The 23,742-nt window shown below is 36.0% G+C and overlaps 1 protein-coding gene and 1 pseudogene across 5 annotated transcripts in view; both read left to right on the top strand.

Moving 5' to 3' along the window:
* Nucleotides 1-23,742, top strand: part of Map3k4 (mitogen-activated protein kinase kinase kinase 4) — a 132,087-nt gene that overhangs the window by 38,774 nt on the left and 69,571 nt on the right. The window lies entirely within an intron of this gene.
* Nucleotides 3,227-6,641, top strand: LOC124095903 (large ribosomal subunit protein eL29-like; annotated as a pseudogene).

Below are 23,742 nucleotides of genomic sequence, written 5' to 3'. Positions count from 1 at the left end.
ATCTAAGAAACCTTTGATACAAATTTTAGTTTTATATCAGTATAAAGCTGATATAAAACTAAAATTTGCTTTTTTTATATCAGTATGATATTTGATACAAAAGATCTTTTTGAAAACTTTATTTTAAAAAAGTCAGTTTTGACTTTGAGAAATAAAATTCCCTTTCAGTGAGCCTTCTATAACTTTTTGTATCCAAATGAATGTATTCATTAATCAACTCATGATAGTCTTTTGATAGCATATAAAAATAGGAAAGGTATATAAACAAATTATATTTAGTAATGTTCTAGTACTCTATCTTAGGTTGAGGTATCTAGTGGATAACTCAATCTAGTATCATTTAAAGTTTTAAGTTATCTAAAGATTTAGCTTTCTTAACTATTTTTGAAATAAAGTTTGTCAACATAATGATTCAATGGTGTGGTGGCAGTGGTGCTTTCCTGTAATACCAGTGACTTGCGAGGCTGAGGCAGAAGGATCACGTGGTCAACATAGCGAGACTTATATATATATATATATATATATATATATATTTTTTTTTTTTTTTTTTTTTTTTTTGTGGTGTTGGGGATTGAACCCAGGGCCTTGTGCATATGAGGCAAGCACTCTACCAACTGAGCTATACCCCAGACCCAGAATAGGACTTCTTTAAGAGATTTTATAATCTAATCGATATCTACCTAGAGGTAGGAAAATATACACTCACAAAATGAGGGGTAAAAACCTTTCTGAGTTACAGATACAGAAGCATGGAGACACACAGAGAATGCTTTGTGCATAGTCAGTTTAAAGCTTTAGCCATGGATGAAACATAAACACAGAAGTATAAAATTCACCATTTAGAAAACAACTGTGGCAGACATGAAATTCTTAATTGATTGGAGCTCAGAATGAACAAGTAAGAAAAGCTAACAAACTAGATGCTTGTTGTCTTTTAACCAACAGAGATAAGATCACTATAACCCATTAGTTTGGTTGTAGAGATTAACAAATGTCCAGATCCTGAAACCCAAAGAAGTCAGCAGTTGAAATAAAGCACTCCTCAGAAAGAATCAAAGTTAGTTTCTTACTGTGCTACTCATGATCAAGGTTTGAAGCACAGTTTTGAATGGGACTCAGTTTAAGAGATTTTATAATCTAATCAGGATCTGGACTCACTGTTTGAGTCACAGGACCCAGAGGGGTCCCTGAAGCCTTGTTACTTGGCGAAGTCAGTGGGGTCTGCAGCAGGGCCTTCCTGACTCCTGCACCAAAGCTTGAAAGGCAAAGTGTGTCTTGGGCGGTTAAGATGATTTTTTTCCCCTAGGCCACCAATGGGAAGAGTGTTCATTATTGAGGATTGTGAGGAAGAGTGAGTTTTTACAGAACATGGGGATCACTGAGGAAGGGTAGAGGACATTTTATCTCTCAATATCAAGGCTATGTCTGTCCTTTGAGATTAGCCATCCTTGGAACACAAAGGAATTTCTGTCACTCTCATAAGGAGCTCAGGGCTCAGATACAGTTCCACAATTGTCACCAGTGATGTGTTTTGAGTACCCAGCTTACTGTGTCTTTTATAACAGAGTGTCTTCGTTTGTGTCAAATAGTTTGAAGTAATTAATTGAATTATAAATATCTGGACATAATCTTTATTGCCTCTGAAATCCTGTTAAAAAGTTTTCTCTCATTTAAAAAAATTGCTTCATATTTACATTGCTGCATCTACTCTTGAACAGACTTCATATCTAGTTGTTTTATGTTTCTTGAAATTGATCTTTCAGAGAGTAATATTTCATCAACTACAATAGTCCATTGATTGTAAGATGCACCATGATTTTATGTATCATTAAAGAAAAAGCAACTGCAATTAAACTGTGAGATAGTGCTTTTTTAAAAAAATACTGATTGTAAGATATAATGCAACATCAAAAATGTTATGATATAGGAAAAATGTGTTTTAGAAATGAGTGAAATATGCCTTGAATCTTGATTTCAATTAAACTTGTAATCTGATCTGTATGGTATGGCAAAGCCAATGACTTCTACCTCATGAGCCTAGTCACTGGATCCGTGTGACAAAGAGTAGAAAGAACATGCTGATTTTTATTGTATGATATTGGGTGTAACCATGGTCTACAGTAGAAACCTCTGTTGAAAAGCAGCTGTGTATGATTCCCACTGTGTGTTATTTCGGTTTCTCTTCCAGGGAGCTATTTGTGATCTTATCAAGTGTTTTGTTGGACTTTTCTTTCTTTTTTTTTTTAAATTGCTTTTATTTTTAAAATACATGACAGCGGAATGCATCATAATTCTTATTACACATATAGAACACAATTTTTCATATTGTTGGACTTTTCTTGGTACTGAGGATTGAACCCATGGGTGCTTCACCACTAAGCTATAACCCTACTCATTTTTTATTTTGAGACAGGGTCTTGCTAAATTTCTGAGGCTGGCTTCAAACTTGCAGTTCTCCTGCCTCAGCCTTCTGAGTTACTGGGATTATAGGCTTGTGCCGCTGTGCATGCTTGTTGGACTTTTAAGGTGTTTCTTTTACTATTTTAAACAATATTATAAGCTTGTTTTAGCTCAGTCTTTATGTATATTCAAGATGTTTTATTAGAATAAAATTCTGGAAGAATAATTGCTGTGACAAAGACTGTGTCTGTGTATTTTAGTTATTATTTGTTTTATTCTTTATGTTCAGGATTTTACTGACTGATAATGTTTTATTTTTAAAGATATTGATTTATATTGTCAAATGTTTTTCAGGACATTTGTGCCAATTTCTGCCAAGAATATGAGTTTATTCTTGCCATTACAATTATAGTTTGTAAGTCTGCCAGTTTGATAGGTTAAAAATAAATTTATATACTTAAATTTTAAGAAAATTTTATTTGTGGGGCTAAATGCTATCTTATTAATGAACTATTTACATTTCTTCCTATCATTTTAAAAATTATTCATGTGTCTTTTTTCTCTTGACTGCAACTACTCAAGGGTTGTAACAACCACCTTGGATGTTCTCTTCAACCCTAAGGTGCCTGGTATTGTTTCTACCTTGATGTGCCCGTGATGTATTTGGTAAATGAATGTATAAATTTGTTTATGGATGTATTGGAACATCATAGGATTATATTCTTTTAATATATTTTGGTTTGTTATGCCTTTCTAAAAACATTTTTTGAATTAGTTGTGTAATAAATAGCCTCAAGTTGCATTTGATTAGAAATGATTCCTATGGCTCTTCCAGTCCAAGAACCACACCACACACAACCAATCCCGAAAATGGCACAGAAATGGCATCAAGAAAGCCCTTTCATAAAGATTTGACTCTTTTAAGGGGGGCAGACTCCAAGTTCCTGAGAAATATGCATTTTGTCAAGAAGCACAACAAGAAGGGCTTGAACAAGATGCAGGCAAAAAACACCAAGGCTGTGAGTGCAGGTGCTGAGGCTCTCAAGTCTAGGGAGGTTAAGCCCAAGATGCCAAAGGGTACCAGCCACAAGCTTGATCGCCCCGCTTTGCTTGCTCATCCTAAGCACGGGAAGTGTGCTTGTGCCCACATGGCCAGGGATGAAGGCTCTGCAGGGCAAAGGCAAAGCCCAAGCCCAAGCCGCAACTCCTGCTCCAGCATCAACTCCACTTTGGGTTCCAGCTCCTGCCCCCAAGGGTGTTCAAGTCCCTGCAAATGCTCCATAGTAAAAGCCTCTGTGAATGTGAGGACAGAAGGACTGGTATGACCCCTGAGGCCCTGTTTACAGGGACTGATGTCCTTCTATGCTGTTTGTACAAATAAATCCAGAGGCAGGGGGAAAAAAGATTCCTATGTTAGGCTATTTCTTTTACGTTTCTTAGGTAAAAACAACAACATATTTGCCCCCCCCCAACCTTAGAAAATGCATTTTAAAAGACATTTTTATCCATTAAATTTCTTCTCTAGGTCTTTGCCCATTTAAGTGAATTGTGCTGCTGCCTTTCCTTTATCTTAATTGGAGCAGAGGAGCTTGACAGTACTAGTATGCTTAGGTTTAAAAATCAGGTTACTAATCACTTTGCTCTATTTACTGTCATTAGCCCTTGTTAAATATTCAAACCCTAAAGTTTGTTTGAAAAGTTTAAAGAAGAATTTTGCCACATAGGTCTCTGAGAGCATTTTATGTAGTGTTTAGACTCACAAATCTGAATTTTTGAGTCAGGGCTTATTAAGGTTATGAGGTTTTGTTTTGTGGGTAGACCTTGGGATGTGCATGCGCTTTGCATGCCTTTCACTTGCCAGAGTGTTTACAGTGTATGGCCCTGAGAGTGCAATTAAGGCAGCCATCAAGGTAAGAACGCTGGTGTGGGTGCCTTGACACTACACTTGTAGGGAGATACCAACAGAAGAAAGCCAAGGTGTGTGGAGAGTGAGGGGTCATCCCATTCAATAGGGTCATTGGAAGGAAGTTTAAAAAAAATTTTTTTAAAGTAAAATGCCTTTAAGGATAGTTTCTGTGGAAGAATAATCCAAATTGACTCCTTAAATGAAGGTTTTCCAAATAAATACTGAAGTTAACTGGGAGTAAATAAAATGACAGTGTAGTGATTTTTTTCCCCCCCAATGAAGTCAAACTTATTTTCCAGGAGTAAATTGTGGGACTTTCTTGAAACAATTGTGGCAATAGATTTTATGTAAACATATAAAAACAATATCTTTGCTTGGCAAAGTAGAAATACAACTTTGTATTGGTTATCTTTTCAAGCTTTGCTTCCTTTACACACTTTATTTTGGATATCATGTCTTGAACAAAAAAAAATAATTTATAAACTATTATTATATTCATTTGTCTAAAGAATTAGGATGTCAGAAATAAATTGGGAAAACATACTTCAGGAATGCCAGGAATACTCGTTATGAAACTTAACCTGGAACTGAGATTTTACTTTAAAAAAAGTCCTCTGGTTTTACTCAGCTGTTTGAATATCTGAGTGTTATCTAACAGGGGGAAAAAAAAGGAAAGAATATGTGTTTACCAAGGAATAATTACTATAAAGGGAGAGTAATCAGCCTGGCCATAGGAATGAAATTTAACTATACCAACTAGTAGTCACTGGTCGCTTGTGAGTGCATCTTAGCATGAAGTCTGACTTCCCATTCCAGCTTTTCACTGAGAGTAAAGGTCGGCTCTGCCTAATGACCAGGCCCAGGGAGTTTTCTGAGTTTAGATCATCCCACCCTCAGATTAAGCTGAGTAGGGAGCCCGTGAATGTCTGAGAGGCCATATTAGTGATGTCACCCTGATTCGCATCTGAACACAGATTTGCTGTTCCTCAGAAGCCAGATTTGAACCATAGGTAGTCAGCTTGAAGTCCAGATCAGCTAGTCCTGCTGAATCCCTTTCCTCTTAAAGTAGTCTCCATCCACACGGAATTCTGCTCAATTTCCATTCCCAGGCTTCTGTGTTCTTCCTCCATTTCTTTTCTTTTTTGTTGGGATGTCTCTTGAACAGTTTTATACTTCCCAGATAGGTCATCTTTTATTATATGAATGAAGCCTAAAATAAGGCATGTCGTGCGTTCAAAGTGTCTGTACTTTAGTTGAGGAGAAAAGGTAGGGTAGAGGGAACTTTGTAGTTCATGGTTTAGTGCAAGAATAGTGATGTGCATAATCTTCCTGTGTCATCATATAAGCAGTATACCATTATTTTATGTAATTACTGCAGTGAACTTAAAAAATCGATGTGCATTTCAGATGGGAAATATGAGGCCTTAAGAGATGTTTTAGGACAGAGTACCTAGAACCACATCTCAAGTCCATATTTGTTATAGTTTGGAGTCTTTAGTTCTCCATTTTATATACTCTCTCCTTTGACATAAATATGAAAAGATATGGTAAAAGTTTTAAATGATAGTTGATTACATCAATAAGAGAGCACAAGAATGATGCCAAGTGGATTATACAGGGACAGGAAAGAGGTTTTTGAGGCTGAAGTGGGCACAATGTCTTATTTGAATATATTGTGAGCATTTACCATGTAGTAAAAATGTCAAACCATTTAAATCATTACTCTTTTCTTGCTCTAGAGAGCACTGCAGGGGACCTCTTGGTTCACAGTCAGTCTGCTGGTAAAGCCTGTTGTCAAGGAGTTCTTGTGCCAGGGTGGTATAATGTGCAGGTCAGAGGTAGTGCTTACCATGCTATCCTTTTCCCAGTTTTGGGCCTTACTAAAAAGTTTTTGCTAATCTAATGGGCCAGAAAGAGCTGTCTTGTTTTAATGGAGGTGTCTGATTACTTGCATAGGTGGAACAGTTTTCATGTTTTATTGCTATTTAAATATTTGTGATTTATTTTTTTAACTGGTAACTTAAAGTTTTTCTTGCCAGTTTTAATGAGACATTTTTATAAGTTAAGGAATATCTTTCACCAGTTGAACTTTTAATATGGCTTATTTTTTATTTTTATTTTTATTTATTTATTTTTTTTTTAATTTTTTATTGTTGGTTGTTCAAAACATTACAAATTTCTTGACATATCATATTCCACACTTTGATTCAAGTGGGTTATGAACTCCCACCTTCACCCCATACACAGATTGCAGAATCACATCAGTTACACATCCATTGATTTACGTATTGCCATACTAGTGTCTGTTGTGCTCTGCTGCCTTTCCCATCCTCCACCATCCCCCCTCCCCACCTCTCCCCTCCCCTCCCCTCCTCTCTCTCTACCCCCTCCACTGTATAACCCTGAGGGTCTCCTTCCATTTCCAAGCAATTTCCCTTCTCTCTCCCTTTCCCTCCCACCTCTCATCCCTGTTAAATGTTAATCTTCTTCTCCTGCTCTTCGTCCCTACTCTGTTCTTAGTTACTCTCCTTATATCAAAGAAGACATTTGGCATTTGTTTTTTAGGGACTGGCTAGCTTCACTTAGCATAATCTGCTCTAATGCCATCCATTTCCCTGCAAATTCTATGATTTTGTCATTTTTTAATGCAGAGTAATACTCCATTGTGTATAAATGCCACATTTTTTTTTATCCATTCGTCTATTGAAGGGCATCTAGGTTGGTTCCACAGTCTTGCTATTGTGAATTGTGCTGCTATGAACATCGATGTAGCAGTGTCCCTGTGACATGCTCTTTTTAGGTCTTTAGGGAATAGACCAAGAAGGGGAATAGCTGGGTCAAATGGTGGCTCCATTCCCAGCTTTCCAAGAAATCTCCATACTGCTTTCCAAATTGGCTGCACCAATTTGCAGTCCCACCAGCAATGTACAAGTGTACCCTTTTCCCCACATCCTCGCCAGCACTTGTTGTTGTTTGACTTCCTAATGGCTGCCAATCTTACTGGAGTGAGATGGTATCTTAGGGTGGTTTTGATTTGCATTTCTCTGACAGCTAGAGATGGTGAGCATTTTTTCATGTACTTGTTGATTGACTGTATGTCCTCCTCTGAGAAGTGTCTGTTCAGGTCCTTGGCCCATTTGTTGATTGGGTTGTTTGTTCTCTTATTGTCTAATTTTTGGAGTTCTTTGTATACTCTGGATATTAGGGCTCTATCTGAAGTGTGAGGAGTAAAGATTTGTTCCCAGGGTGTAGGCTCCCTATTTACCTCTCTTATTGTTTCTTTTGCTGAGAAAAAATTTTTAGTTTGAGTAAGTCCCATTTGTTGATTCTAGTTATTAACTTTTGTGCTATGGGTGTCCTATTGAGGAATTTGGAGCCCGACCCCACCGACTGTAGATCGTAGCCAACTTTTTCTTCTATCAGACGGCGTGTCTCTGATTTGATATCAAGCTCCTTGATCCATTTTGAATTCACTTTTGTGCATGGCGAGAGAAAGGGATTCAGTTTCATTTTGTTGCATATGGATTTCCAGTTTTCCCAGCACATTTGTTGAAGATGCTATCCTTCCTCCATTGCATGCTTTTAGCCCCTTTATCAAATATAAGATAGTTGTAGTTTTGTGGATTGCTTTCTGTGTCCTCTATTCTGTACCATTGGTCCACCCGCCTGTTTTGGTACCAGTACCATGCTGTTTTTGTTACTATTGCAAAGCAGGAAGTGTGAATCAGGCAGTATAGCGATACCAGACTTCAAACTATACTACAATATGGCTTATTTTTTAAAATATTGAAGTTTCAAATATTCCCACAGAGTTGCATCGTTCCTTTGAAATTCTTTTCCATTTTTTTAAAGCTAGAAACTCTAGCACATAAAATTAAAGGAAATAATTTCAGACTTGTTTTCTTGTGAAATATTGTATACTGTAAATTATAAAAATGTTTATAAATACAGTTTGTACATCTCTCTAAACCTTGCTATAGTAGTTGCGCACATAGGCCCTGGGTAGATACCTAGGTGGAAAGAATAGAGTGGTTCCAGTGAGTTATCACTGCCAAGACGTTTCTAATAGTCTTACTAATTCTGGGCATCTCTTCCTTTACATTCTCAGCATGCTCTCATTTTCTGAGGATGAATGAACTAATAAAAAACAAAGTGCCCTTTCCTTTTAGGCATCTTAAACAAAGTTTGGACTCCTTTTTGCACCACTGAATTTTATACCTTATGTACCTGGTAAAGACTTTCTCCCTGGAAATGGTATTTAAATGAGAGTTAAGGTAGAACCTGGCATAAGCTTCCCTCTCCCATTGTTTTAATGTAAGTAGGATTGTCTTTTTACATATCAGCTAGGTTTTTGGTGCTTTTCAAATTAACTTTTCAGAATTTGAATATGGGTGATTAAAATGAGTTGTTTAGGCTGTGCAGAGATCTGTATCGTGGTTTGCTAAGTTTTTTGCTATTCATTTTCTTCAAGAAACAATAGGTGAAATAGTCCTTTCTTTGTGTTAGGTGCTGAAAACTTGTACTAATCTGAAAGTTTGTGTGTTTGAATTCTGTACTACCAAAAGTGTTGTATCTCTGGGACATTTCTTTGTTAAAATGAAATTGGAATTTACATGGAGAGTAAGAGAACTATAAGAGTAGAAATCTTACCCTTACTTATTTTTTTAAAAATAACTTTATTATGACATAATTTGTATCCCATATAATCCATCATAAAAATGTCTAAATAAGTGGCTTTATCATGTTCACAGATACTTGCAACCATTACTACAGTCACATTTTAATCACTTCAGAAAGAAACCCTTTACTCTTTAACAATGCCCAACCCCTTCCAATTTCCATCCCTCCTAGTCCTAAGTGACCACTAATTTACTTTCTGTCTCTGGATGTTGGCCTGTTTTGAGTATTTTATGTAGATTAAATCATGTAATGTGTGGTCTGTTATGACTGGCTTTTCTCACCTTAACATAATGTTTTCAAGTTCCATTCATGTGCATGTGCCATACTTCATTCCTTTACATGTTTATCCACTCAGCAGTTGATGGACATTGGATTGTTTCTACCTTTTGGCCCTTATGAACAGTGCTACTATAATATAATACATCCATGCGTAAGTTTTTATGTGGAAGTGTTTTAATTTTTCTTGCATATGTATCTAGGAGTAGAATTGCTGGTCATGTGTTCCAAAGTGGCTTAACCATTTTGGCATTCACACCAGCAGTGTATGAGAATTCTGATCTTGCCAAGTCCAATACTTGTTATTATCTGACTTTTTGACCATCTGATGGATGTACTATGCTTCTGTTTGGGTTTAATATCCTTTAAGGTGATGATCATCTTTTTAGGTGCTTGGTTATTGTGTATCGATATTGAAGGATCTTTATTTTTTGTCTTTCTATTACTGAGCTGGAAGAGTTCCTCGTATATTCTTTTTAGTTTTTGCAGTATTAAGGATCAACTCCAGGGCCTTAAGCTTGCCTTGCTGCTGAGCTACCTCTACAGCGCTATGTCATCTTTATACAGGTGTCTATCAAATTAATGGTTAAATCTTTGGTCCATAGTAGATGAATTTTATTTGGTGTGAGATTAAGTCTGACTTTATTCTTTTTCATGTAGCTGGTTGTCCCAACACTTACTGATCTTAGCACCTCAGTTGAAAATCAGTTAGCCATAGATAGAGGTTATAGGTGGACTCTCAATCAGTTCTCTTCTGTTGATCTGTGTATCTATCCTTATGCCACTTCTACACTGTCTTTATTACTCTTGTTTTGTGTAAGTTTTGAAATTGGGAGAGTGAGTCCCTAAATTGTATTCTTTTTCAAGTTTGTTTTGATTGCCTTTATCTGTTATAATCCTTTGTATACTTGTGTCTAGAATAGTGCTTAGCACGTGGTAGCTTTTAGTAAATATTATTTCTTTGAATGGTTTAAAGTAACCCATTCATCTGGAATTTGCATAGTAAATTGATTTCTCTCAATAGAATTTTCCAATTGTGTTTTAACTTTTTTCTCCCAACATTTTGTAACATGTTAAAACTTTGTCAATAAAAGTTTCTAGTAAAAATTATATTTATCATGGGAGTGATTATTAAAGGTCTTATGTGCATTGAACAAAGAATCATAAAGATGAGAAAAAAGAATGGCAAAGGCTAGTTAAAATTTTTCTTGTAGAAGTGGAATATATTTATAAGTTAAATATAAGTTTCCAGGAGTGAGTAAAGAAAAATTTGATGCTAAATTTGTTTGTGATAATTGACTTTCCCTCTCAGTAGTAGAGATTGGAGTAATAGAACTACTTACTGTTTTTCTGACAAGCCCAGAGGAACTGCGAAAGTGCTGCTAAAGTAACTTTTAGCAAGTAAAAGTTACTTGTTTTTGTTTCTGGTACCATCTGTAGTTGAGAAATATCATTTTGAATTGGGGGTATTTGGTATTTTAAATGGTATCAGCTCTGTCTGCTAAATTGTTAAAATTTTAGACTTTTTATATCCTTTATTAGATCCACAAGGAATCTCATAGAAATCATGGGGATTGCTGCAAAACAAATGGGCTGAATTTGACTATCTTTAAATATTATAACTTCCCAAACTAGATGATTTTTGCCTTTTTATCCAGGCCAAGCAAGTGGTCTTCTGGGAGAAGGCAGATTGGAGTTTGGAAGGCTAAGAGATGAAAGTACATTCTTGAGAGCAGTTTTATCCTTTCAAGACTTGTATTCAAGCTTGGTTAAGATTAATTCCAGAGAAACCTTCCCCTAGAATAGGTTAGCCCCACTTAAGATCTGAACCTTTCCAGTATTTACTGAATATCCCAACTGATCCATAAACAAAGACCTTCCACTTTGGCTAATTGGCACTCAATGCTTACTAATCCTATGTGGGCTCACAGCTCCCCTGGCTTTTTGCCTAATTTTTCTTTGGAAGTTTCTATTCAAGTGTATCTGTTCATCCAGAACTCAGAGAGCCTTAGGTAGATTCCTCGAGCTATTGGTCTACCTTTTTCTACATTGTTTCTTCCTCTCCAGAATGTACTTCCATCTCTTAGCCATCCAGACTCCAATCTGTCTTATTCCTTCTGCAAGACCACTTGCTTGGCCTGGATTCCCTCCCTGTCCTGAAGGGTTTCCAGGAAGGAAGCCAGGGTAACCATAGGTCGCCTTGTTTTGTCTCAGTGTTTACAATTATGAACAGCCTCTGCCCATTGTCTACAAACAGTTGTTCTCTATGTTTATTCCAAATATCATGGAATAGTTTATTGTATATCACTGAAAACAGTATTATTTCTATTTTTGTAACTGAAAATTTTTTTCGTTGTTTTTTTTTTAGTGCTACAATGAAGTGATAAACTATTTACTTCATCATATATACAGGAAAAGCAATGCTTGACCTCCTGAATGAGTAATTTCACTGCATAGCTAAATATTTTATGATAGGATTACAAAACAGTTCCTTTAGGAAATAGAGAATTTTGTGCAAAAACAAAAATAATATAAAAAGGTATCAAGAGGTCATGTTCAGTGACCTACCTATTTCTCTTCTAGGTTTCCTGCAATATTCTGTGTGATGTTTGCCCAGTGACACAATCAATGTAATGGTACCTCTCTTAGAACATATTCCATTGTTAAGTGACACATGGCTGTAGTTGAAAAGCCTCCTGTGGGAAAAAAATCAGAGTAGTGTTAGGAAGTTGTATCTGTATGCCTGTCTACTAGGGCTGGTGATAGGGGTAGGTCCTTTGAAGAGGATGATAGGCTCACATGTGTCCCTCTCTTACTTAACACCCTTCAGTGGCCTCTTGTTTCTACTGGGATGGCAGGTGTAGTATGTCAGTCTGCTGCTCCTGCTGTGATTAATGTCCAAAAATATAAAGAACTCAAAAAACTTAATACTTCACAAGTAAATAACCCAATGAGTAAATGGGCAAAAGAACTAAACAGAAACTTCTCAAAAGAAGAAACACAAATGACCAACAAATATATGAAAAAGTGTTCAATGTCTCTAGTAGTCTAGGAAGTGCAAATCAAAACTGCATTAAGATTTCCTTTTACTCTATTCGGATTGGCAGCGATCAAGATTTTAAACAGAATAAATGCTGGTCAGGTTGTGGGGGAACAGGGTACTTGTACACTGTTGGTGGGACTGTAGACTAGTACAACTACTCTGGAAAGCAGTATGGAGATTCCTCAAAAAACTAAGGATGTGACCTCATGACAGCCTCTCTGGAGCCTGGAGCAGAACACCACTCCCAGTGCAGAGAAGAACACCGTGCTGCAGTTCCCTATCCACCAATGAGTGGCTCCACCCAAACCTCCATCTTGGGACACTAAAGGACACCAAAGTCCTTCCCACATGGCAGTCTCCACCATGTGGAACAACAGGCAGGGCCACGAGGCAGCTGCCCATTGCAGCACTGCACAACACAATGCACCATCACTGAATAGGCTGCCCAACGCCATTGCATAGTCCATCCTTCCAGCCCTATCTCTGACAACGGTTGCTTCCATCTTGGAACACCTCCACTGCCATCTTGGGTCACCTCCGCTGCCACCTACGCCATCTTTAGTTGGGGCAGCTTTCATCATGGGACACCACTGGAGCCTGGAAACTCAACATCAGGGTACCTACACTCTTGACGCTACTGCTGCCACCAACCAGAGACGTTGCCACTTCCATCTAGGGACAACAACCAGGACCTGGAAGACCATCACCAAGGTCCCTGGGGCCCAGTTGCACCAGAGGTATCCCTACTAGATGTGCTAACAAATACCATCCTGTTGCAGAGGCAACAGGGAGCCTTGCATGGGGTCGCCTCTCTTTCTCTTTTCTCCTTCTAACATCCAACTTCTTTTGATTCCCCTTTCACCTATCCTATACTCTAATGCCTCTGTATTCTCACATCCTACCTCGTAAACATCATATCCTACCCCCCACCATCTGTCCATCATTAGAAACTGTAAACCCTTATGCAAACCTATTGGCTATATGGTAGAAGATAACCGAATTCATCATTTCTGTTCATAGCGACAAAACTGTAAATGTCTAAGTAGAAGCTAGTAGATTTATGGCTGCATATTGGTTGCATTGGATCCTGTAAACATTGATCTCCCATTTAAAGGTGAGGTATTGGTAACCTGCAGGTACGCTACAAGATTATAGGGTGGAAACAGCAATACCTCAGATCTGCACTGCAAGAGAGGAAGACACATAGACAACATGAAAAAACAAGGGAGGAAAGTGCCCCAAACAAACCAAGATTCTACAACAATAGGATCCAATTACAGAACAGTAGATGAAATGTCAGAGAAGGAGTTCAGAAGGTACATAATTAAAATGATATGTGAATTAAAAAATGACATAAGAGCAAATGCAGGTAAAAATTGATCACTCCAATAAAGAGATGAGAACAAATACATGTAGCAAAAGATTACTTCAAGAAAGAGAGTGAGTTTCTGGAAAAAAAAAAGAAATCTTTGAAATGAAGGAAACAATAAATCAAATAAAAATACTCAATAGAAAGCATCACCAATACACTAGATCATTTGGAAGACAGAACCTCAGACACTGAAGACAAAATATACAACCTTGAAAGTAAAGTTGAACACACAGTGAAGGTGGTAAGAAACCATGAACAGAACATCCAAGAATATGGGATAATATCAAAAGACCAAATTTAAAATATATCAGGATAGAGGAAGGCACAGAGATTTAAACCAAAGGAATGTACAATCTCTCCAATGAAATAATATCAGAAAATTTCCCAAACATGAAGAATGAATTGGAAAATCAAATACAAGAGGCTTACAGGACACTAAATGTACAAACTTATAATAGATCTACACCAAGACACAGTATAATGAAAACGCCTAGCATACAGAATAAGAATAGAATACCAAGGGAGAGGAATCAGATAATGTAATACAGGGAAGACCAATTTGGATCTCAGCAGATTTTCCAACCCAGACCCTCAAAGTATGGAGATCCTGGAACAACATATACCAAGCTCTGAAAGAAAGTAATGCCAACCAAGAATCTTATTATATCCAACAAAGTTAAACTTCAGATTTGATGAAATAAAACTTTCCATGATAAACAAAAGTTGAAAGAATTTACAGTGAGAAAGCCTGCACTTCAGAACTTTCTTGGCAAATAATTCCATGATGAGGAAATGAAAAACAACAATGAAAATCTGGAAAGGGAGGAATTACACTGAAGGAAAGGCCAATCAAAGGAGAAACCAAGTCAAGTTAAAAACCAAAAATAAACCACAATGACCAGGAATACAAAATGTATTTCAGTAATAACCCAGAAAGTGAATGGTCTAAACTCATAAATTAAAAGACACAGACAGACAGATTGGATTAAAAAAAAAAAAAGACCCAACAATATGCTGCCTTCAAGAGACTCCATCTCAGGGGTTTCCATCCTCATATCAGATAATGTGGACTTCAAACTAAAGTTAGTAAAAAGGGACAAAGAAGGACATTTCATACTACTCAAGGGAACCATACATCAACAAGACATAACAATTGAAAATATGTATGCCCCAGACAATGGGGCATCTATGTATATTAAACAAACCCCTCTCAACATCAAGAATCAAATAGACCACAACACAATAATACTGGGTGACTTTAACACACCTCTTTCAACACTGGATAGATCTTCCAAACAGAAACTAAACAAACTATAGAATTCAATAAAACAACCAGTAATTTAAACTTAACTGACATATAGAATTTTCCATCCATAAATGAGTAAATACACTTTTTTCTTAGCAGTATATGGATCCTTCTCCAAAATAGACCATATATTATGCCACAAAACAAGTTTTAGCAAATACCAAAAAAAAAAAAAAAAAAAAAATAGAGATACTACCCTGTATTCTATCTGACTATAATAGAATGAAATTATAAATCAATGATAAAACAGAACATAGAAGCTCCTGCAACACCTGGAGACTAAAATTGTGCTATTGAATGATGTATGGATAACAGGAGACATTAGGGAGGAGATAAAAAAAATTCTTAGAGATAAATGAAAACTGTGATATAACATATCAAAATCTCTGGGATACTGTGAAGGCAGTGCTCTTAAGAGGAAAGTTCATTGCATTAAGCTCATTCACTAAAAAGAAGAAAAAGCCAACAAATAAACAATCTGATATTGCGTCTCAAAGACCTAGAAAAAGAAAAACAAACCAACACCAAAAGTAATAGAAGATAGGAAATAATTAAAATCAGGGCTGAAATCAATGAAATTGAAACAAAAGAAACATTTCAAAAAATTGACAAAATAAAAAGCTGGTTCTTTGAAAAAATAAATAAAATTGACAAACCCTTTGTTACCCTAGTGAAAAGAGACAAATCACTAAAATCTGAAATGAAAAAGGATATGTCACAATAGATGCTTTTGAAATACAGAAAACAATTACAAACTATTTTGAAAATTCATACTCCAGTAAATAGAAAACCTCGAAGACACTGACAAATTTCTAGAGGCATATGATATACCCATATTGAACCAGCAGGACATACACAATTTAAACAGAACAATTTAAGGCAAGCAAGTAGAAGATGCTATCAAATACCTACCAACCAAAAAAAGCCCAGACCAGACGGATTCTCGGCCAAATTCTACAAGACCTACAAAGAAGAATTAATACTTCTTATGTTATTTCTTGTAATAGAACAGGGGAGAACCCTTTCAAACTGACACCAAAACCAGACAGAGACTCATCAAGGAAAGAAAATTCTAGACCAATATCCCTGATGAACACAGATGCAGAGATTCTCAATAAATTCTGGCAAATTGCATACAAAAACATATTTTAAAAAATAGCAGACCATGATTAAGTGGGTTTTTTTTCCAGGTATGCAAGGTTGATTAAACATACAGAAATCAATAAATGTAATTCATCATGTCAGTAACTTAAAGAATCACATGATTGCATCAATTGATGCAGAGAAAGCATTTGACAAAATATAGTACCCTTTTATGTTCAAAACGCTAGAAAAACTAGGGATAGTAGGAACATATCTCAACATTGTAAAGGCTATATATGTTAAACCCAAGTACATCATCATTCTAAATGGATTACAGTTGGAAGCATTCCCTCTAGAAACTGGAACAAGACAGGGATTCCTTCTTCCACCACTTCTATTCAGCATAGTTCTTGAAACTCTAGCCAGGCAATTAGATGAAAAAAAGGGATACATATAGGAAAAGAAGAACTCAAATTATCATCATTTGCTTATGACATGATTCTATACACTTAGAGGATACAAAAAATTCCACTAGAAAATTTGTAGAATTAATGAATTCACCAAAGTAGCAGGATATAAAATCAATACCCCAAAATCAAATGTGTTTCTATATATCAGTGATATATATCCTATGAAAGAGAAATTAAGAAAACTACCCCATTTACAATAGCCTCAAAAAAAAAATACTTGGAAATCAATTTAACAAAAGAGGTGAAAGACCTCTACAATGAAAACTTCAGAACACTAAAGAAAGAAATTGAAGAAGACCTTAGAAGATGGAAATATCTTCTATGCTCCTGGATAGACAGAATTAATATTGTCAAAATGGCCATACTGCCAAAAGCTTTATACAGATTCAATGCAATTCCAGTTAAAATCCCAACGTCATTCCTTATAGAAAAATCAATCATGAAATTCAATTGGAAAAATAAGAGACTGAGAATAGCCAAAGCAATTCTTAGCAAGAAGAGTGAACAGGAGGCATCACAATATCAGACTTTATACTACAAAGCTATAGTAACAAAAATGACATGGTATTGGCACCAAAATAGACACATAGACCAATGGTACAGAATAGAAGATACAGAGACAAACCCACATAAATTCAGTTATTTCATATTAGACAAAGTTGCCAAAACACATATTGGAGAAAAGATAGCCTCTTCAACAAATTGTGCTGAGAAAATGGAAATCCATGTGCAGCAAAATGAAACTAAACCCCTATCTCTCACTATGCACAAAACTAAAAGTGGATCAAGGACTTAGGAATTAGATCAGAGATTCCTACGCCTAATAAAAGAAAAAGTAGGCCCAAATGTTCATCATGTCAGATTAGGCCCCAACTTCCTTAACAAGACTCCTAAAATGCAAGAAATAAAATCAAGAATGAATAAATAAATGGGATGGATGCAAACTAAAATCTTCTCAACAAAAGAAACAATAAATGAGGTGAATAGAGAACCTATACTTCAGAAGCAAAGTTTTGCCACATACATGTCAGATAGAGCACTAATCTCCAGGATATATAGAGAAGTCAAAAATTTTAACACCAAAAAAAAAAAAAAAAAAAAACAACAAAAATACCAAACAACCCAATCAATAAATGGGCTAAGGAGTTGAGCAGACATTTCTCAGAAGAAGATATACAATGGATCAACAAACATATGAAAAAATGTTCAACATCTCTAGGAATTAGAGAAATACAAATCAAAGCTAAGATTTCATCTCACTCTAGTCAGATGGCAGCTATTAAGAATACAGGCAACAATAAGTTTTGGTGAGTATGTGGGGGAAAAGGCACACTCATACATTGCTGATAGGGCTGCAAATTCGTGCAGCCAATCTGGAAAGCAGTATGGAGATTCCTTAGAAAACTTTGATGGGACCACTATTTGACTCAGCTGTCTCACTCCTTGGTAGTTTCCTGAAAGATCTAAAATTGGTGTACTATAACAATAGTCACCTCAATGTTTATAGCATACAATTCATAATAAATTATGGAATCAACCCAGGTGTTTAAATATAGAAGAATGGATTAAGAAATTGTAAATATACACGATGGAGTTCTTACTCAATCATAAAGAAGAATGAAATTATGGCATTTAATGGCAAATGGATGGAAATGGAGAATATCATGTTAAATGAAATAAGACAAACTCAGAAACTCAAAGGTCGTATGTTTTCTCTCATATGCAGAAACTAGAGTGAAATAAAGGAAAGGGAAGAGAAGGATAGGATATAATAAAGATGAAGGGAAGATCAACAGTTTGGAAGGAGATCAGGAGACAGTGGGGGGCTGGGAAAGGGGAGGCCATGCAGAGTGTATTCTTGATAAAATCACATTATGGGTCTTCTAGGTATAGAATTATATCATCAGCAAATAGTGCTAATTTAAGTTCTTTTTTTCCTATACATATCCCTTTAATTTCTTTCATCTAATTGCTCTGGCAGTGTTTCAGGAACTATGTTGAACAGAAGTGGTGAAAGAGGGCATCCCTGTCTTGTTCCAGTTTTTAGAGGTAATGCCTTTAATTTTTATCCATTTAGAATGATGTGGGCCTGAGGCTTAGTGTAGATAGCCTTTATGATGTTGAGATATGTTCCTGTTATCCTTAGTTTTTCTAGTGTTTTAACCCACTTATATTAGACAAAGGTGCCAAAACATGCATTGAAGAAAAGATAGCATCTTCAACAAATGGTGCTGGGAAAACTGGAAATCCATATGCAACAAAATGAAATTAAACCTCTCTCTCTCACCATGCACAAAACTCAAGGACCTAGGAATTAAACCAGAGACTCTGTGTCTAATAGAAGAAAAAGTAGACCCTAATCTTCATCATTTGGGATTAGGCCCTAACTTCCTTAATAAGACTCCTATAACACAAGAATTAAAACCAAGAATCAATAAATGGGATGGAATCAAACTAAAAAGTTTTTTTGTCAGCAAAAGAAGCAATCTGTGAGGTGAACAGAGAGCCTATATCCTGGGAGCAAATTTTTACCCCTCACACATCAGATAGAGCAAGAACTCAAAAAGCTAAGCACCAAAAAACCCCAAATAACCCAATCAACAAATGGGCCAAGGACCTGAACAGACACTTCTCAGAAGAGGACATACAATCAATCAATAAATATAAGAAAAAATGTTCATCATATCTAGCAATTAGAGAAATGCAAATCAAAACTATTCTTAAGATATCATCTCACTCCAGTCAGAATGGCAGCTATTATGAAGACAAACAACAATAAGTGTTGGCGAGGATGTGGGGGGAAAGGTACACTCATACATTGCTGGTGGGACTGCAATTGGTGCAGCCAATATGGAGAGCAGTTAGGAGATTTCCTTGGAAATCTGGTAATGGAACCACCATTTGACCCTCTACCCGTATTCTCCATTTATACCCCAAAGACTTAAAAACAGTATACTACAGGGACATTATACCCAAAAGACTTAAAAACAGCATACTTTAGGGATACAGCCACATCAATGTTTATGGCAGCACAGTTCACAGTAGCTAAACTGTGGAGCCAACCTAGATGCTCTTCAGTGATAAATGGATAAAAAAAAATGTGGCATATATACACAATGGAATTTTACTCAGCAATAAAAGAATAAAATCATGGCATTTGCAGGTAAATTGATGGAGTTGGAGAAGGTAATGCTAAGTGAAGTTAGCCAATCCCCTCAAAACAAATGTCGAAATGTTTTCTCTGATACAAGGAGGCTGACTCATAGTGGGGTAGGGAGGGGGAACATGGGAAGAATAGATGAATTCTAGATAGGGTAGAGGGGTGGGAGGGGAAGGGAGGGGGCAGGGGGTTAGCAAGGACAGTGGAATGTGATAGACATCATCATCCAAAGTACATGTATGAAGACATGAATTGGTGTCAACATACTTTATATACAACCAGAGATATGAAAAACTATGTTATGTACATGTAATAAGAATTGTAATGCATTCCGCTGTCATTTATTTTATTTTTTAAAATCTCATTATGTACATATATAAACATACCACAGAGAATTTTATCTTTATGTTTAAGTAAAAGAATCAATAAAATATAAATAGATAAGGGAAAGGAAGTCTAGTAGAGGAAGGAGAAGGGGGGGAGGGGAGGGAAACGAGGGGATCATGAACTGAAATTGAATTCCATGCATGTATACGAGTTTGTCTTGGTGAATCCGACTATTACGTGTAACTATAATGCTCTAATAAAAACTGTTTAATTTTATAATTAATCTTTACAGTTTTGGTTTAGTTTTGTCTTTTATTCTATATACCTGTTTTGTAACACTGAATTTATTCAGATTTGTCATGGCACTGTTCCAATTAATGTAGTTCATTTTAAAATAAACTTTTAATTTTAAAATAGTTTTAGATTTAGACAGTTGAAAAACTAGTACAGAGATTTGCCATGTATTCTATGCCCATTTTTATCTGTTCATTAGTGTTACATTTCTGTATACGTCTATTATAACTGATAAGCCAGTATTGACACATTATTATGTGGCTTGGTACTCTGTTTGGATTTCATTTGTTTTCTCCTGATATTCTTTTCTTGTTTCTAGGTCCCTTCCAGGATACCAGATTGTCTCCCTAGCTTTCTGTTTGTTCTTAGTTTCTCAGGTTTTCTTTTGTGTTTGATGACTTCAACCATTTGTGTACTGGTTAGGTATTTTGTAGAATATCCCTCAATTTGAGTTTGTCTGGTATTTTTCTCTTGGTTTGGCTAGATTATGGGTTTGGGGGAGGAAGTCCACAGGGGTGGAGGGCTTTTCTCAACATATGTATCAGGAGCATGTGTTGTCACCATGACTCATCACTGATGATGTTAACCCTGACCACCTGGCTGATGGAGAGTTGGTTTATTTCTCTACTGGAAAGTTATTTTTTCTTCATCTCTGCACATCCTTTGGCAATAAGTCACTAAAAGTGCAGCCTACACTTGGGGGGAGAATTAAGCTCCATCTCTTTGAGAGGGAAGTATCTACCTACGTAATTTGACTTTTTTTCTGAATAGGAGATTTGTCTCTTCTGTCATCTGTTTATTGGTTTGTCCTGTAACTGTTGATGTGGACTCCTGGATTCATGTTTGTAACTCTGTACTGCCCCATGGACTTTGTTGATTAGATTTTTCTGGCCTGGGCCAAATGGATGCTCTTTCATTGAGCTACTGTGTTCCTTCTCACTTGCGATCTCTGAGATGCTCCAGGCTTATGTGTACCTTTCTTGTCCCAGTCCTAGAATCAACCATTTCTCTAAAATTCTCTCTTACTGGAGAATGGTATTAGAAACCAAAACTGGCCCTCAGGTTTGAACTAATGCAAAGCAGAAGTGAGCTTCAATGTCCAAATTCTCCTTATCTGTCCCTCACTTCTTTTCATTTTGCTTCACTGAAAACTGAAAGAGGCTATCTCACATGCTTACATGTCCTTGACTTGTTCTTCCAACAGTTGGAGGTCATGTTTTAAGCATATGATATGTGTTGTGGGGCACATTTACAGTTAGTTAATTTTACAATTCAAATTTTAAGATAAGGAAGCTTGAACTCAGGAGATACAGGCAGCTCATCTTTTTCCTGAGGAAATGGCTCTATAGTTATTTTATTTCTAAGAATGCCAGGGAAGTAATACATGATATGAAATGTTTTTCCACAAACAAAATTGGCTTTGAATAAGAATTTTTTTTAATGTTCTCATTTGTAAGAAAGAGAATGGGTAGGAGGAAATCATAATTCATTATTTTTGCCATCTTTAAAGTTCTAAACATTTTTCTTGTTTCTCTTTATATGCCCTTGTCATAATCCCTTGTTTGTTTTTTCTTCCCATCTTTGACAGTTCTTATCTTCTGAATATCCCTATCTTCACTCCAGAGTTCTGTTTAGTTAACCCTAAAACAAGCTTTGAAAGAACCATCACTTTTATTTTATGTTGCTTTCCTTTGATTATTTTTGGTTGGCATTTCATTGCAGAATGTGTCCACAGTGTTACACAGTGACATTCACTTGTACTTCAGGGACATCCTTCCCTTTGCTCCCTGCTGCATTGCCCTGTAAAAGCAGCTGCGTCTCCAAAGAGGTCTGAGCAATTTTGATTGTTTTCTTATGTACACATATGATGTGGTAATTATTCTCAGCTTTGGATGAAGATATTGACATATTCACACAATTTTTGTAGTTACTAGATCTGGTAAAAAACATTTTTGTTTTTAGATTTCTAGCATATACCTGATAATGTCCAAATTCTTTGTCCATTTTTTAAGTACTCAACTGTATACATTAGAATTATAGGTATAACAATAATTACTTTTATCTTTTCATGTATAACACAACTCATGTGTATTTACATGCCTAAAGCTTCTCTTTCCCTTTTTATTTTTTGTTCTACTTCTTTTTTTTTTTTTTTTTTTTTTAAAGAATTTTTTTTAATATTTATTTTTTTTAGTTTTCGGCGGACACAACATCTTTGTTTGTATGTGGTGCTGAGGATCGAACCCGGGCTGCAGGCATGCCAGGCGAGCGCGCTACCGCTTGAGCCACATCCCCAGCCCTGTTCTACTTCTTTTTGAAGAGGCTTCTATTTAATCAGGAGTGAAGATAATTAGTATTAAGTCTTTAAAGCATTGTGTTATATTGTATTTCATTTTAGAATTTATGAAAGCATCTAAAATATTTTTATACAGCTTATTTTTATTTATACTAATGAGTAAAGGTTATCCATATGGGGTGATTTGTCATCATATGTGTGTGTGTGTGTGTGTGTATATATATATATATATATATAGTTTATATACACAAATTCCATGTGTATACCCATTTATATGTGTGTGTATATGTGTGTGTGTGTGTATGTATATATATATATATATATATATATATATATATATGGTTTTCTGTCTTCATGCATTCTTTTTTATTCTACCTAGTGTAGGACTGATAAAATATACATTGTATAAATCTATCAGTGAATCAAAAGATTTATGCTAGAAGATATGTTCATGTCTAGTTTTCCAAGATCTGATTCTATCCAGGACATTTCTTCTATAAAATATACCGACTCATGTTCATAGTTAGTGGGTTGCTCCCTAGAACACCCATGATTTTATGTTCCCATCACTTGAATTATATGCTTATCAAGAGTTCCTGATTTGCTCTTAATCTATTTAGTTTTATTCTACTTTTTAGTTGTAATTTCGTGATTCTGTATACTGTTAAACAGATCTGAAATGTGTGTGCAAAGTAGGACCATAGTTTCCACATTAACTAATTTGAAACGCTTTGCAAAAATCTTTTTTTTTTAAATTTTTAATTGTAGATGGCCATAATATCTTTACTTATTTTTATGTGGTGCTGAGGATTGAACCCAGTGCCTCACACATGCAAGGCAGGCACTCTACCACTGAGCTACAGCCCCAGCCCTACAAAATCTTAATATAGGTGAGTCACATGCAAAAAAAGTTGTAAAAAAAAAAAAAATTAGGTATATATGAGAGCTGTTCAAAGTTGAAGAGTAAAAATCCTGAAAAACTGCTCCAGAGTCTTTACATTCTTGTTCTATTTTAAAGAAATACGAAGGGGAAGTTGTAAATGATGCATTGTACATCTAACATGCCATAAAGTGGGCTCATCACTTCTTCAAAGGACCTACACTAAAAGACAAGGCTGTGGCTCGCATC

The sequence above is a fragment of the Marmota monax genome, unplaced genomic scaffold, assembly GCF_021218885.2.
Source record: "Marmota monax isolate L192 unplaced genomic scaffold, Marmota_monax_Labrador192_F-V1.1 WCK01_AAM20220418_F8-fsc00083, whole genome shotgun sequence".
In the NCBI taxonomy this organism is placed as follows: Eukaryota; Metazoa; Chordata; class Mammalia; order Rodentia; family Sciuridae; genus Marmota; species Marmota monax.
The sequence above is the reverse complement of the archived record's forward strand: the minus strand, read 5'-3'. Positions and strand labels throughout refer to the sequence as shown.